At 42.1% G+C, this 11,960-nt stretch overlaps 1 long non-coding RNA gene across 1 annotated transcript in view; it reads left to right on the top strand.

Annotated features, from left to right (window-relative positions):
* Positions 1 to 294: 294 nt before the first annotated feature.
* The window catches only part of LOC117282716, a 52,746-nt gene continuing 41,080 nt past the window's right edge, over positions 295 to 11,960 (top strand). Inside the window, exon 1 of the long non-coding RNA XR_004513562.1 lies at positions 295 to 524. This is a non-coding gene — a long non-coding RNA (uncharacterized LOC117282716). The remainder of the gene's footprint in view (positions 525 to 11,960) is intronic.

Genomic DNA, 11,960 nt, shown 5'->3' with positions numbered 1-11,960 from the left:
TATTTTGATGTCTCAGTCAGCACGACAGCAGCCTTTCGTGCTGACTGAGACATCACCATTGAATGTCACACGTGATGAAATACGATATATATGCCAGTGTCTTACATGTGTAAGGGGAAAGTACAAAAAAAAAAAAAAAAAAAAAAGAAAGAAAGAAAGAAAGAAAGAAAGAAAGAAAGAAAGAAAGAAAGAAAGTGACTGGGGAACCTTGGCTCCCAGGTTTAACATTGAAAACATAGTGAAATTGGGATTTGTAATGAAAAAAATCTATTATGTACGTTACAATTACAGCTTTATTGAAACATTACTATCGTACTGTACATTATTTATTTCAATTACCCAAAGCGTTTAGTTTGTAGTCACGTCAAAGATTGGTTGTGCTCAAGATAGGTCTATGATAGCTAAAGTACGAAAAGTAGTTCATGCAGGATAAATTGTCTACATTTCGTTCAGTTCTGTAGTTACGTCAGTGAGTTGAGGAGCTTGCTGATCGGTAGTGCTCAAGACGCTCAAGACAGGTCCATGTAAGCTAAGTATGAACGTAATTCATGCAGGTTAAATTGTCCACATTTCGTTAAGCTTGTAGTTACGTTAATGAGCTGAGGATCTTGGTGATTGGTTGTGCTCAAGATAGATCGATGATAGCTAAAGTATGAAACGTAGTTCATACAGGATAAATTGTCCACATTTGCGGGGATTTTTTAATTACGCATGTTTTCAGCATAGACTTGTATGTGTTTCTGAATATCCACGCTGTAGTTCGGCACGTAACTTTGTTCGTTTGGGTACATTATTACGATTATCTCCTTCTAACCGCTTCCTTTTCCTGCACACTCTCATATACACAGCACGACTATTACCAGCGGACATCTTAAGTGTGTGACGTCATACGATGCCAGCTTGCCTATAGCATTGCCTGATACACTAAAGAGTGGAATTGCAGTAGCCCTATACCTCGCATTAATTACCAAAGTCGAAGTTATATTGCGACTGACGATCAGTCAGTCAGGCTGTCTTGGTGTCGAGCCCAATCTGAGGCTTATGACCAGATATGTATTACTATTTGACAATTTCGGTCTTGTTTTTGATGGGGTCCCTCTCTGAGGAGAAGATGGGTCTGTCTTATGCCAGGGTAATTGTCTGTAATAGTAAGTCATTTGTCATAATGTAAAGGATATTTACATTTTACATGTTAATATATGTATATAAAATACGTATATACAGGCCTCTGTCATTACAGGCTAAGTACAGCGGATTATGTCCTGTTTCCAGTAGCTTCCGCTACAACGGCAGTGCATTTATTACCTGAGTCTGAGTCTCATTTTAAGACCGACGGTCAGTCGGCCAGTCTGTCTTGGCATAAAGCACCCATCTGGGGCTTACGACCAGATCTTTATTACTGTTTGACAGTTGCGGTCTTGTTTTTTTGTGGGCGCTCTCTCTGACGAGAGGACGGGTCTGTCTCTTGTACATGCTGCTGGTCCTTGCCACTGCAGTCCTTCTCGGGTCCGAATCCCTTGGTACTCGAAACCATATATTACTGTCTCAAATTTTAGACTTCCCTTTTCGTCTCCTTACGACTAGCAGGGTCACGGTGGAGGTATTCGAACCCGCACCCACACGGGCAACATATTACCGTATTTCACTCCAATTTATAAGTCTCCAGCACTAACCGCATAGAGAACACCGTTTCCATGATTTTGCCGTTTACTGTATTGTTCCGTGTTGATTCATTGACGTGGTAAAATTTTAAATTTCCTTTGCCTAGAAATGTACCGATAATTACAAATTGTTAAATATTTCGTTACTTACATTACAAATTCTGTTCATTCCATTTGTACCCTTGTAAATGAACGTTTTAACGTTAGAACTTCCAAACATAGAAAGTTTAAATATATATAAATATATACGGTGTGTCCAGGCCTATTAGGAATACAGTGACTGTTTTTGGGAACTTTTCAATCGATTCCAGCTATGAATTGATTCAGAAGGAGACTATTTTGGATAAAAGAGTGAAATTTTGAAAATAATTCACGTCTTGTATTTTTAATGAACATAGTCCTAACAGAACCTGGACATACTGTGTATACAGCCATATTTGTAACGTACAATGTAATAATCTACAATACGGTTAGCTACAAAAACCTTAAAGTACGAAATATTCAAAGGCATATAGAACCACAGACAACAAACTTGAGCTAAAGTTTAGTTTTTAGCATAAAAAACAGACACCCACAAAATTTTCAGTAAAGAGCAAACCTAAATATGTTTTAATTGACTGTATATGGTAAAGGTAAGGTAAAACTGTCCCTCTAATTGGCCGTCAAGGCCCATAGAGTTGTGAGACGTCGAGGCTCCCACTTTTTCTAGACAGTCGGCTCACAGATGGCGGTCACGTTGTCAGTCTTACATGCCCGTCGCCCTTTACCCCCAGTAAGATTCCTGGCACTACTTTCTCTTAGAGGCTAAGTCGATCCCAGGGCCATAGTGAGGCTGGAAGGAATAATTCACTTGAAAAATCCAATGACCTCATCGGAAATCGAACCCGTGATCTTCCGGCTTGTAGCATAGTGCGTCAACCAACTACGCTACCTCGTGCGGTGTATGACAAATAATAAATAACGAGTCTAGATCATCTTGGAAGAAAAACCAATTGGAAACGATTACAAAATGGAAGGACGTAGGAAATGCAACAACGAATGAAACGGAAGCTTTGAAACTGCGCTAGTGTATTGGGCGTCGCGCAAAAGGAACGCGTTGTTCAAAAACAGGCGTGTCTGTACAGTCTAGAATTTGCGCTGTTGTTGCACTACTCTTGGACACAGCAAACTAAGGAATTCATTGCCCAATGAATTTAATACTGAAGAGTCCATAAACGTTGCCAGCGAACTGACGTATCTGAATTGACTAAATAACTTGTATTTATGAAAGATAATACGCAATTATGATACGTTAACCTGTAAAGAAAAGGCAGCCCTTTTAATTTAAATTTGGATCAGAACTGACATCCCAGACATCATCAGAAATTCGGAGAAGGAACTCATTAAATCCTAACTAATTGTATAGTACAGCAGATACATTGAGGACTTGCAATTATCTAGGACAATGCCAAGAAAGAACTTGAACTGATCAGCCTAGTATTTAATAACGCACCGAGTTTGCTAACAGTCGAATTTTAAGGCAACCCTAAAACAGTTATTTTAACCTAAACAATTAACAGAGAAGCTGACCACAAATAAATTGATGTTTACAGGAAGTCAGTTAGCTCAGGGATTTCTATGTGCACTGTATCGTGTCATCCATATATCAGCATTCATATGCATATCAACCAGGAAACTTGGAAAGCGATAATTTTGATCAAAACAGCAGCACTAATGAAAGGCCTATTAAACAGATGGGGTGTAATGCTGGTGGATAGCCCATGGATTTGCTGAACACCTGTAAGCTTCTGTTGAAAGTTTTTACCATGACTTTAACACAATTTTAGAAGGGGTGTAACAGAGAAATTGATACCTTCCTATTACGGCAATTAATGTTATTTTCTTATGTTACTGTATATATTCTCATGTAAAAAGGAGTTACGTGACTAATAACAGTGGGTTCTAGATTTGGTCATTGGACGTATTGTACGCCTATATTGCAATTACAGTTGATTATAACAGCTCACGCATTGAAATCCTGAATAAGTTCTGTCTGACGAATTTCTCACTAATCGTGGGCTGATCTCTCTGCTTCTACTCTTCAATTCCAGAATCCACTGCCTTTCGTAACTGCTAGTCGGCCCGCATAGAAGACACGACGTTGAACATTTAATTTGCCTCTGTTGTCCTGTTGGCTGAAATCTTGTGTTTAGCAACTTGTTACCTGGTAACGACTCGTTCGCTGATATACGTTCGCTCCATTGCTCATCAACGGGAGTCTGGCTCTGGTTCCACTATTCCGGCTTTCAGCCGTCACGTCACAATATTCATGGAAACTGGAAGAGGCTATGTGATGTGGATAGTCCCTGAAGACGAACAAAAGATGGTTCAAAAAAGGCACGAATTTCACCAAGGTAATTATTTATATTGTTCTGATGCTTTATTTTAATGCGAAAGAAATACGATTTTTTAATACAACGGAACAGCTCGGGATACGATATTTTAATTTTTTTGGATAAAAATAGCTAATAATTTTCATAATGCTGGCTGAAAATTGTAATTTTAATAATTTTTGTAAGTCTGGATGCCATGTTGTATCAAAACAAATGTTTTCTTGAAGTACAACAATACATCAGTCTTGAATACACTGTTTACGAAATTTATGGCCACGTGGTCCTTATACTTCATACATCGAATTACCGTGCTCTGACGTGCAAGGAAACCAAACTGATTTATATTTTGCAGCCCTCTTCTCCTCAGCGTGCTTTGCACTATTTCAGGATAGCGATCTCAGTTTGTCCGTCGAGGAAAAGAAGTTGATCGGAAGCAAATTTTGAACACAAATGTGGGATTTTTGTTGTTTTTTTATTATTATGGCTCTACAGCCCTTCCTAGGGCCTTGGCCGATTTTTCAGGTTCCTGATGCTTACACAGTCTGTAGAACTTCTTGAACGCGGGATCAGCCCGTCGTAAGGCCTCTACCCAAGCACAGAATTAACGCACACAATACAGACATCCATGCCTTGAGTGGGATTCGAACCCACGATCGCAGTGTTCGAGCGAACGAAGACAGTTCATGACTGTCCCCCACTCATTAAAAGGGGTCGGGATAGCGTAGTCGGTATAGCGACTGGCTATGGGCTGGACGACCGTGGGGGTGGAGGTCGGAGTTCGAGTTCCAGTAGAGTCAAGAATTTTCTCTTTTTCACGTCGTCCAGACCGGCTCTGGGATTCACACAATCTCCTATCCGACGAGTACCGGAGGCTCTATCCCCGGGGGTAAAGCGGCCGGGGCGTGAAGCTGACCACTCACCTCCAGCTAGTGCCGAGGTCAAGAAAATATGGATCTATACATCCACTCATCCATACGCCTTCATGGCGTAGTGCTTAATCAGTTAAGCACAGGGACAACTTTACTTTTTACCCACTCAGTGACAAGGGTGGAACTCTCTTCTCATCATGTCGGGCCGTCCCATAACGCAGAAGTTCACTTGAAAGCAGCGGTGTACCTTCTACCCACTCGATAAAACGAGCTGGATTATCTTCCCATGAGATCGGGCGGGCCCATAACGCAGAAGTTCACTTGAAAACAGCGGTATAGGACGACCTCACGCCACAATACACATAACTAGTTTGCGGCATCCATGCTTTGAATGCACGGAACACATTTTTTGGATATAACTGTTTACAGCACAGTGGTAATTGCACATATCGACAACTTTAATGTTACATGCGCTACATTCTTTCCACAGAGTGGATTTTAGTACAGTAAACCTTCGCTAAGGCATGTACTGTCTTCGCTCGCTTGGAACCGGGATCGTGGGTTCGAATCCCACTCAGCGCATCGATGTTTAGTTTGTGTGTGTGCGTTTTTCTGTGTTTGTGTACATGTAGAGGCCTTGCGACAAGCTGATCACTCGCCCAAGGAGTCCTACCGAATGTGTAAGATCTAGAAAAACCGAAGTGAACGGAGAAGTTCATAGATGTAGGCCTAGGCCCACTGGGGCTGTAGTGCCAAAGAAAAAAGAACCTTCGCTAATCCGAAGTAATGGAAGGGGGAGGTCATCCGGATTAAGCGATAATCCAGAATAGCGAAAGATAAGGTAACCCTAGAAGATAACAAGAAGACACACAAGCAAATGGAAAATTTAATGATGTAAGTAGTGCCGACCAGTCACGGTAGCCGAGCGGTCTAAGGCATGTACTGTCTTTGCTCGCTCGGAAGCCGGGATCGTGAGTTCGAATCCCACTCAGGGCATGGATGTTTGTGTACAGTAGAGGCCTTGCGACGAGCTGATCACCCGCCCAAGGAGTCCTACCGAATGTGTAAGATCTAGAAAACCCGAAGTGAACGGAGAAGTTCATGGAGGTAGGACTAGGCCCAATGGGACTATAGTGCCAAGGAAAAAAAATGTAGTGCTGATGAAAATAAATAAAAAAATATTACTGCAGAGCTTTATTTAAAAGCCGCAAGAAACAATATTTTTTAATCGATAGAAGACTCATTACCTTGTTTTTGAACATAATACTGCAGGTTTAAAGAAACTGTAAAGTTTTGTCTGAACAGACAAGTGACTCATCTGCCTTCTTATATTCCATGTGTCTCTTAAAGTATCTGCTCAAATGTGAACGACATTGTTTATTTTCCATATTTCGATCCGGATTCATTGTAACCGGATTAGCGAGGGTTTACTGTTTATTGCAAGCATGAACAGTGATTATTTCCCTAAATAGAACTAGTGGGCTAGGTTTTGTAACGGGGACGCATTGTGTTTTACATGTGATTCGAGGTGTAACGCGAATCACGTCCGTCCGTCACATCCTGTTTCTCCCAAATTACAGAAAAACTTGATAAAACAAAAGATATTCCCCCTGGAGAGACAGACCAGGGGAAGGTGTTGATTTTGCTCTTGCATGCATGGGTTCGAGTCCAGGAGAACTTATCTGTCCATTACAACCCTCGTAAGAAAGGAATTATTAAGAATGGGGTTGTGATGACAATGACCTTCCTGGAAGTTCAACAGACGACCACTGGACGCGCCACTTACAGGCCTTGCGCGCGAAAGATAACTGCAGGCATGATAACAGAGATCGTTGTTAATATATATGGACAAATACCGTCTTAAGTGCAACAATTTTATTGTAGTTTTTACTTCTTTTTCCTCCTCCACACTACATGTTTCGGCTCTAAATGGCCATCATCAGGTGTGTATCACTCACGTAACTGTTACACTGCTTGTTAAAAATGTAAAAATCCCAGTCTTTCTAATTGTATAAAATCTTTGTTAATCTACACGCGTCGATTTGATTTTTAAATTAGCACTTTTTAAACCTTAATTCAAGTTAAAATGTCTATAAGATCTTTGTTCTCTTTCTTTTTCAAATTAAAATTTTTCAGGGTACATGCCCTATATCTACGGTGCTGCAGCGGCCACTTCTTGTTTTTTTGAAAAAGAAAGAGAACAAATATCTTATAGACATTTTAACTTGAATTAAGGTTTAAAAAGTGCTAATTTAAAAATCAAATCGACGCGTGTAGATTAACAAAGATTTTATACAATTAGAAAGACTGGGATTTTTACATTTTTAACAAGCAGTGTAACAGTTACGTGAGTGATACACACCTGATGATGGCCATTTAGGGCCGAAACATGTAGTGTGGAGGAGGAAAAAGAAGTAAAAACTACAATAAAATTGTTGCACTTAAGACAGTATTTGTCCATATATATTGTGTGAGTGTAACAGGATGCTGAAATATAATATTGTAAATCGTTGTTAATGTTAATTGGTTTGGACGTGTCGAGTGTCAAGTAACGTTACATATCATTGCTTTCATCATGGTTAAATTGGGATATAAAGACATCGCATTGCACCACATTACAATGAACGCTCAGAGGTGTCTTAACTGGCGAGTGGGCAATGGCTGTAAGTACACATTTGTGTGGCGTGTACGAGTATAACAGAACTACTTTCTGAAACTGTTCGTAGACTTCCTCAGTGGGAAAAGCATTGGAATCGTACCGAAAATGAGTACGTAACCTTCCCATGTGTTAAAGCAAGTGTGGTAACGAGACGGCAATAGGATCGTGACAGTGGGAACTACGAGCTGTTCTTACGAATTTTGCCGTAATTATATATTTGGGACATTATAAATCAGTTTTAGTGTGGGAATACAGTTCTCTTTGTATGGCCTGCCCCACAAACGTTATATTCCGAAGGTGATGTGTGTGTGTGTGTGTGTGTGTGTGCGTGCGCGCCTGAGTTCAGGATCCTAGGGACGTTAAATGTGCACGCAACAAAAACAGTATCTGAAATTGCAGAGAACGGGAACGCTTATTTGAAAGTGTTTGCTGATGAATTTCACGCCCCGAGGAGACTGATCAGTCACGATTCTGGATTTTATGGACGGTTAAACTAAGGATCAAACTACGCTTTCGGAGTGGAAGTGGCCACAAGTACTTAGGGCCCTTGAAGACGTAATTATAAAGAACTGAATTACGAAAATTTGAAATTGGAAGAACTGAGTTAAGAGAGTGCATTTTTGTAAATATTGTGTTTGATGTATGTAACATTTCGCTCTAGAGGGGCTCATGACCATATTTTACTGTCTCATATTCGAGACTCCCCCCACCTGGAGGGCCAAGTCCCCGTATTTATGTCCCCCAGGAACAGGGTGGGCCAGTTATAACCCCAGGCATTAGGTTCATTTTTCGTCGCCTCCAGCAACTCGAACCCGCCCCCATGGGGGCACTCACTCAACTGAACCATTAGTCCTCGTCACATAGCCTCGGCAAGGGCAGCACAGAAAACGTCTCTTCCATTATTTCATGTTCTCTCGTTGCCGGGGAACCAACTTGTCCACATAGCTGTTCTCTAGCAACGGCAGTTGTATTGTCGCCTGTTTACACATCTGTTACTTGGCAATGCATATACGTGCCACAATATCTACTGCATAGACACCTGTAACACGTAATGAATACAACAAAAACTGTTTACCCACTTTTCGCGGTGTGAGTCGTAAAAAGGGAATTAAAATGAATGGAAGCCCCATGAGGTACAATACATGTGTGAGGAGTGCTGTGTGCTGCTGGACACGAGAGAATGCTGGATATAAATCGCATACGCGTCTGCCAGAAGACTCCGGCGTTGCACACACAAGTTCATTTAAGTCCTTAGTGAAATAACTCTTAAAAATAAACTAAACTGAATTAAATTCGTCTAAACTAATACTCGTATAATAATATGAAGCATACAAAACGTTTTGTCAAAGTCTGTCGCAAGGCAGCCCTTAAAATGATGCAAACTCAACTGAAATCGAAGAGACTCGGCAATGTTTAGTGTAGCTCCACCGTGCTGAGTTTATCGAAATCGATCAGACTGCTTGGATACTGTTACGTGCGGAGGACGCTGCAGAAGTCGGTGGATAGTTAGCGACTCGTTTTTGTTTTTACTTCTCGCAGGCGGAGAAAGCTGGTTTTCATTAAGTACAGTTTGAAGGTCAGTCGCAACACCTGCCTCAAGTTGTACCAACATGGTCGCTGTGTAAACTGAGACGGAGACCTCGTACATTTGAGGACTTGTTTTAAGTGTTGTGTTGTAGATGATCACGGCCACAAGTCAGGGGGAAGGGGAGGGGGAGCCAACCATCTGCACCTTCCCCCATCCGGAAGGCTGCTAGATATTCGAAAGTTTTGTTACACTAAGGTAATTTCTTGTGGTAAAAATGAGACAACGGTTGTGTGACGGTGAGAACTGTTGGAGACTTAGTTACATTCCTTGTGAGAATTAGTGACTGTGACTGTACTTGCACAGTTCGAATGGACATTGTATATCAGCACTGAAAAGTACGGACAGTAAAAATGTTCGCTAACTCTTGCTTGTTCAAAAAGAAAGAAGGGAATTTTCAAATATGAATTCAGAGTTATTTGTTTTTGAACCTCCCAGATAGCCCATTTGGCTGCCTCATGCTGGGTCTGATTCTCTATGGATGAAATTCGCGTTACTGATCTGTAGGGAAGATGGTTCATTGTGTTCGTTCGCAACGAGAAGTTCAAATCGTATGTAAATCTTTGCATTTCAGTCTGTCGATTGCATTTTTTTTTGTTCATTTAATGACGCCCTCGGTAGCCCTCAGCGCCGAATGGTAGGATGGTAAAGGAAAATCTATCCCTGTAACAGTCCGTGGAGTGAAGCTGCAGTCCGCTCATATCTCCATTGGTTGCATCCTGTTGTGTGTTCCAGATATAAAGTTAAAGCAAAGGTAACCCTGTAACAGGCTGTGGAGGTCCATAGGTTTGAGAGACGTTCAGGTTCCCACATTTTGTGGACAATCGGCTCATAGATGGCGGTGAGGTTGTCAGCCTTATGCGCCGGCTGCCCTTTACCTTCCAGGAAGATTCCTGGTACTAATTTCTGTTAGAGGCTGAGTCGACTCCAGGGCCATGGTGCAGCTGGAAGGATTAGGTCAATTGAACAAATCCAATGGCTTCATCGGGAATCTAATCCGTGGTAATGGCATAATCTGGCTCACTATCTCTCCATTTGCCTAGGGAGACTGGAGAGAGCCATGCAAAACCTCAGTCAGGACGCTCGGAGTCCCAATCGAGATTTGAACCTGGTACCGCTCGAGTAGAAATCGGAAATCGTGCCGCTTGAGCCAACTGTTCATTGTCGGCAGATCTGATTTGAGTGCACGTTGTTACTGAGAAGGTTCCACGTCCTCGCGGCGACTGATACACCACAGGGAGATGGCGCAGCGCTTGTACTTCCGGTTATCTCGATTTCCTTGCGACCAAATCCGCGGTGCGAAACCCAGATTCACGGCACGCAATACAAATTTTCGTTACATCGCTGGATTACGCAATTATTTTTGTAATCCATTGTGTTCTTGAAAGTGGAGCAGATATTACGTGCTGTCGCACAGGAACTTTCACCCACTGATGGCACTTTCACCGATGACTCAAGAACTTCCGCCTTCTCTAGAGAGGGCGGAGTATAGCACCAATTCATGTCGCGCTTTTTAAGAAACAAGAAATAGCCTGATATGTGCGATAATGGAACAGGGGATTATCATGGACTGCGTATTTACGTCATTTCAAGTTAGTGACTAGAGTTGCGTGCCTGGCTGACGTCTGGAATTGTGACAGAGGTTAAAATAGGCTACGGTCGCTTCCTGCCGTCATACGATGTCACAGTTGATGGTACATAGCCTGATCCTGAAACAAGAGCGCAGGAAGAAGACACTGGTTTGCACTTCCGGACTGGTCTCTGCGTCCGCTTGAACACGAAACGTCCAAACAAACACGTGCATTCGGATTTAAAACTGTATTCCTGGTGTTTCCCTCCCGAGAGTTTACTGAAATTTGTAGTTTTCAAATGTTGCCCTTGAGTTTATTATAAAGCTACTACTGTATATTTAATGAAACTGGCGATGTGCGTCATGCCACTGAAGGTTGCCCCATCATTACAATTGTGAGCGACACATTCGGTGAGTGTGGTCCAGATATCGCAATCGAAGGGCGAGGAACACATGTGCCACCTGCATCTTTGTGTTCGTATGAAGAACACTCGCCAGTAGTGCTGTGGTATTGGAGCTCTGGTTACATATCTGGAAGCGTCTTCAAAACAGTCGCAATTGATCTCAAAGAAAGCATTCAACTTGCTTCCTGTTTCTGTTTAAGCAACTACTCATGGCTGCTGCATTAGACTCATGTGGTTTCTTTTAAACAGAAACTTCTTATTCTATCGTACATAGGTATACATGCGGCGTATGGCATGACGCCTGAAAGCAGGAATAGTGCGGATTCGGTCATTTCTGGGCAACGACTCGGTAGTTAAGGCATCGAACTCGTGCCTTTATACGCGCTGCGACTGACTGCTAACCAAGGTCGTAAGTCGGTCGACCATGTAAAGCACTACTGGACCTCACCGGCACAGTAGAGTTCTGAAGGCTCACATAGCCGTCAGACAGTATAATCTAGTGATGAGCCCCGTGGCATTCGGAACCAAGAACCACTGCGCTGACAGGACCAGCAGCAATTTAGCAAACAGGCAGCACATTCATTCTTGATTCCGAGTCCCACGGACCTCACGACCATATTTTTCTGACAACTCTGGGAGCCTCCAGACCACTGACTAAATCTAAAGTTTGTATATCTGTATGCATATCCTCCTATCGTTGCTAAGCAACGGCTCAGTAAACACGCTCCCGCTGCAAAGAATATACACGCAATAGAATAAATGTTGCAAGCCCATGCGGACCGTGTTGTATCACAGGAAAGTAGGTGATTAGCTCTTTCAGAACATATTAAGATGGATCTT

The sequence above is a fragment of the Cryptotermes secundus genome, unplaced genomic scaffold, assembly GCF_002891405.2.
Source record: "Cryptotermes secundus unplaced genomic scaffold, Csec_1.0 scaffold10, whole genome shotgun sequence".
In the NCBI taxonomy this organism is placed as follows: Eukaryota; Metazoa; Arthropoda; class Insecta; order Blattodea; family Kalotermitidae; genus Cryptotermes; species Cryptotermes secundus.
Note: the sequence above shows the minus strand (reverse complement) of the source record. Positions and strands in the feature narration are given on the sequence as shown.